Raw genomic sequence first — 6,000 nt, 5'->3', positions numbered from 1 at the left:
GCAAGAAGAGCTTCACCAGTTCGAACGAAATAAAGTTTGGAATCTGGTTCCTCCTCCAGTTGGCAAGAAAGAACCAATTGGAACCAGATGGGTCTTCAGGAATAAGGTTGATGAAGATGGACATGTGATAAGAAATAAGGCCAGATTGGTGGCACAAGGGTACATCCAGACAGACCTTGACTTTGAAGAATCATTTGCACCAGTAGCAAGGTTAGAAGCCATAAGAATGTTTTAGCATTTGCTGCACGTCATAAGTTCAAAGTCTACCAGATGGACGTAAATAGTGCATTTTTGAATGGAGAATTAGAAGAAGAAGTTTATGTCAAGCAACCTCCAGGCTTCATTGATGAAAAGCATCCACGTTGGGTATACCGTCTGGACAAGGCACTGTATGGCCTCAGACAAGCCCCTCGAGCCTGGTATGATACTCTAACCAAACACTTATCAGAAAAACGGTTTCAAAAGAGGTGCAATTGACAATACCTTATTTATTCTTCGTGAAAGAGGTAATCTTTTGTTGGTACAAGTTTATGTTGATGATATTATTTTTGGTTCTACTGATGAATCCTTGTGCAAGAAATTTTCAAAAATCATGTCTTCAAAATTTGAAATGAGTTTGATGGGTGAATTAACATTTTTTCTTGGACTCCAGATTAAACAAACCAGTGATGGTATTTTTATTAATCAAGAAAAATATGTTAGAGATATTTTAAGAAAATTCGATATGAATTCTTCACCTTCAAAATCAACTCCAATTTCTGCACCTTTAACAATAGATGCTAGTGCATGCCAACTATACAAATTTTTTATCTGGACAGTTACTGTTCACCTTACGTGGCATGACTTTTTCAACTTCAAATGATGGTTTTGTTACCTTGGGAAGACAAAAAGTGCAAGTTGGTAATTTTTGTGGGCTATCAACCATCATACATTTATGTGTGATGGGAAACATTAAATGCGGATGTCAAAACCGATCAAAACTGTTTTGAAAATTTTCAAACTTACCGTTTTAAATTTCATTTTCTCTTTCCTCTATAAATACCCATATTTACCTTCACTTTCAGTTTCATCTCGAAAATCATTTACTCCCAAATCTTCAAATTCCTTCATTTATTTCATTCTTCATTTACTCTCCAATCATCATCATCTCTCTTCTTAAATTTTTCCTTATCAATATTAAATTCTTTCAGTTTCATCTTCATATATCTCAAATGGTTCCCAAACCTTCTCCTAAAAATCTTCTAGCTGCTAATTATGCTCCCTTAGACAATGTTAAAAAGGCAAATCACATCTCTCTTTCCGCCGATGCCATCAGAATAAATATATACAATTGGATGGCCAAACTCTCAACAAATCACTCGGCAATATCTATTATTGGAAGGTTAAATACCTTTTTCTTGAGCAGTCCTCTATATGGTGCCCTAACCTTGAATCCGGGCAAAATGTACCACGATTATTTGTGTGAGTTTTGGTACACTGCCGTATATGTGGAAAGTGATGAATCCATCCACTACACACTTAAACAAGGCACCATGAGTTTCACAATTACTGTTGATTCCCTCAGAGATGCCCTGGGGATGAACTACTTTCATGAAAATGAGATGCCCATTGAAATTCCTTCTGGCATCAATACCAGGGAAGTATGCACGCTGATGGGGCATACTGATATTGTAGATGAGAATGGGCAACTGCGCAGGAAGGGAACTGTATATATGAGCAGGCTCACTGACTCTTGGAGATATTTTTTCACTCATCTTGTTGAATGCTTGGGTGGCAATTCTGGAGGCTTAGACCAGATAAACCAGACGCAGCTCCAGATTGCCTACAGTTTATGGCATGGGTATAGGGTGGACTTTGCCCAAATTTTCTTTAATGATCTGGTGGATAGATTGAAGGTCAAAAGTAGGAAAACCTTCATTCCCTTCATTCGATTTTTGTCCATTATATTCAGAAGGGCTTTGAAAAATGAGTACTCTGTAAATACAACTCATTTTTCATTATGTGAATATCTGAGGGACCTCAGCCAGTTGACCTCATCTCCTACTGAGGTTGACATTCCATCAGTGATGCTATACCAGTTCAGAATTCAAGAAGAAGAGGCAAATGCATCATCACTAGATGAAAAGGTTGCTGGTGAGCCTCAAAAAAATGAAGATAATATTGAAGTTATTATTGCTGAAAGGGTGCTACCCATTACTCAGGTAGCCCCTAATCCTACCAGAGCAAGGAATAGAACTCGTTGTATTAGGAGAGACGGAGTTTTGGTATCATCTCTTCCAGAATCTTCTCAACTGGATTCTAGAGAGCCTGTTCAGGAAATTGCCCAAGCAACCACTTCCACAGTTCTTGTAGAAGGAAGTGGTGAAGAAGAAAGAGGGTCTGGCACACCTCTAGTTATACCAGTCTCAACTACCGGAAGTGGGGACATCACGACTGCTGATGGGTCTTTGATTATTGAAAAGGTGGAGAGGGAACAAGTTGAGCAGACTAAAAGTGAGAATCTGGAGCAAGGGGCTCAGATTGACTTGAATAGAGTGGTGGAGAATGTATAAGTAGAGGACCAGGCAGGTGGAACCGGCCCAGATTGGGATATGGTTGATTCTCCACTATCTGAAGACAATGACTTTGATGTGAATATGAGTTTTCTGGGAGAAGAAAAAGTTGATCGCACCATCCATTCTGTCTCCCAGTCAATTCTTTCAGATATGCTTTTTCCACCTCCAAAAAATATACCAACACCTCCTCCAGAACAAACAACAACAACTCCAACAACTTTTGAATCACCAACTGCACCAGAAAATCAATCCCTTCAAACTTCTGAACCACTGGTAGTCACCCAATCAACTGAAAATATCACAAGGGTGTTGCCAGTATCCTCTATCACCAGAATGACCAAACCTTCCAGTGGTCTCTCCTCTTCTTCTTCAACCGAGGTCCAAGGCCTTTTAGATAAGGTGGCGGACCTGGAGAGATCACTTCAGGCTTCTTCTCAAGTTATTTCTGACTTCAAATCTCTAATTTCTAATTATCTTAAGTCAGAAATGAACATGTTTGCTGGAAATGAGAAGATGGTCTTTGAGAAGCTGGATGAACTTGTTGTGGCAAAAAATAAAAACTCTGAATCTATACAAGTTGCAGTCCAGGGAATCAAGGAGGATATGGTGACAGCTGTTCAAACTGCCATAAAAGCCGAAGTTGTTCAACCTTTGGCAAGTCTGACTGGTGAGGTTCAGAATTTGACCACCAGAATAAGCTCTCTGGAAAGCAGGCCAACCGTGGAGAAAAAATCTTTTGTCAGCACCCTCAGTGATGAAGTAGTTCGAAAATTTAGAGGAGATATGCTGAAAGAAATTACTGAAGAAGTTTCTGAAACACTCCTCAGAAATCTTCGTGATGGGTTGTTGCCTGAGGTGATGAAGATGATTGACACCTAGTTGCCTCGCCACTTTCCTCAGGATCTTAAAATTATTAAAAAGGAAGTGATGCAATTGAGGAAAACTGTGAATAATATTGATCCAGTGTCTGGTCGAACCTTTGATTCTGCTGACAGACATAAGCTGGACCAGGTGTGGAATCATCTTCAATCTGGAGATGCTTCCAAGGGGTGAAGTTCTAGAAAGGAAAATACTGGTGATCTTCAAAAGAAGATTGAAGTCTGGAAGAAGGTGATTGGAAAGGATGTCACTGGTACTAATGCCAGTTGAAATTTTCAAAAAGAATCTGAAAGATGACTTGATTGCTCACCAGTTAGATATGGCCAGGCATGGGACTCTGGATTCTTATAACGCTGGCAGGTTGGGCGTTCAAATTGATGTCTATAAAAAGATGAAGGATGATTCCAGGCTTAAGAAATGTCTGGATGCCTTGGATGATGTCTATATTCGATCCATGTATGCTCAAGATGAACGAGTCTATGATTCTGAAATCTATGGTGTGAGCATACTGGATCTCATTGCCCAGAGAAGAGAAGAGTTGAAAGATCTCCGACAACAAGTAAGGAGTAATGCTACTGCTCTGGAGCATGAATATAAAAATAAGATCAAAGCTTTGCCCAAGGCACCAGCCAGAAAATCTAAAGCTGCCAGAGATGCAGATCTTAGCACCTTCATTCCCTTGAACACTTCAGAAAGATCAATAAAGAAAAATTTCTACAAGCTGCTGAACAAAGAAAGGTGTCCAGGGAAGTGGATGATATGGTAAAAAGGGCTCAGACAAAAGAAAAGTATGAACATTTGTCACAATTAAGAGCTGATGTCCGATCTATACTGGGTGCTGAGATCCATCTGGCAGAAAATCATGATAACTTCTCAAAGTTCCATGTCAAACTCTTCAAAGAAGGGAACTTTACTGATGAAAAAAAAGATATGTCAATCAGGGCATTTGGATGGTCAGAACTTAGAGAGATTGGCCTTTCCTACAGAGGTAAAGATGTTTCCCAGAGCTGGGCTTAAGGACTACACTTACTACTTCATCATCTCCAGGTTTAAAGAGGAAGGCCACAGAAGAGCCATCTGGGCATGCTGAAAAGAGAATGGCCTGAATCTGATATTGTACTTGTATTTATTTCTTTATGATGATAAAACTGTAACTTTCCTCCAGTTGATGTCTGTAAATATAAGTTGCAATTCTTATTTTTCACAACTACTTATCCAGATTAACTCTAGAAATTAAATTGTATAAACTGGGAACACTGATGATCTATAAAGTGGCTCTCCAGTAATTCAAATTAGACTTAGTCAATTTTTTCAAGGATTTTTCAAACACAAACTTGTATAGATAATAGTTTGAAAATCCTTGCATATTTTCTAAACAAATAGGGGAATTTGTTAGGTCCAGATTTACTGGACTCTCTCCAGGCGTGACTACAGGAGCCCTCTGAAGATTTGTCCAGAAATTATGTGAAGACCAGTGAACAACTTACTTGTACAGGAATCTGGATTCCACCAGATTTGTTCACTGGACTTCACTCCAGTCAAGATCTATCCACTGAAGAACATTCTCACTGAAATCGAAGACTGAAGTTTGAAGAAAGAAGTCTGACAAATAGCGGAGCTCACTGGAAGACTTACCAGATCGCCTGACTGGAGTCCTTGACAGTGTTCTAGACCTTACAAGTCTGAACACTGATTACGAGGAATTGACTTTATGCCTTTACATGTCTTTACCCGGACAACCATTTGTCTTTTGTTAAAAGCCTTACACGCATGGAAAGGTGGTTGGTTAATTAGAAGACAAGTCACTATCAAGTGATTTTATTCTTGTACTTTAATCAATGCATTTAAGGAAATAAAGTAATTTCCTTAAATGCATGTAACCATATTTGTACGGCAAAAAGAATATTGTATTTAATCTTTTTGCCTATAAATACCAAGTCACTTCTAATGTGACTAATTTATACCCAATACTCACATCATTATTGGCCATATATTTATATGTTTTAAGTCGTTTTTGTGTGCATCTGGCGCGTTTATGGTGTTTGCTAGTGGTTTCAGGCTCTAAACAGGTTACGCGTACATTTGTTGCATATTTGGAAGACTTATTGGCCTAGAGGTGATCCATGATGTTGAGAGTTAGTTCGAGTAGAAAAGAAGTTGCACTTCTGAATTTAAAAGTTGAAAACGAAGAAACCGAGCAATCAAGTTGACTGCGATGCAGTGGGCAATGTCACTAAGCCACTACGCCGCAGTGGTCATTCATGCTCGAGGAAGTTTTTGACCAGTGATATTTGACTGCGATGCAGTGGAGGATTACACATGTCCACTACGCCGCAGTGGTCATCAGGACAAGAAGGTTTTTGAACAGAGATTTTTGGTTGCGCCGTAGTGGGTGTGTTCAAGTCCCATTACGACGCAGTGGTTGGGAAGTCAACGAGCACCAAGTCAAAGGACATGACTGCGCCGTAGTGAGCAATGCAACAAAGCCACTGCGCCGCAGTCATCCATATTGAAAACGTGAGATTCCAAACAGAGGATTTTGGCTGCGACGCAGTGGAGGGCATTT

This window comes from Erigeron canadensis, chromosome 5 (genome assembly GCF_010389155.1).
Source record: "Erigeron canadensis isolate Cc75 chromosome 5, C_canadensis_v1, whole genome shotgun sequence".
Classification (NCBI taxonomy): Eukaryota; Viridiplantae; Streptophyta; class Magnoliopsida; order Asterales; family Asteraceae; genus Erigeron; species Erigeron canadensis.
This window is presented reverse-complemented; position numbering follows the sequence as displayed.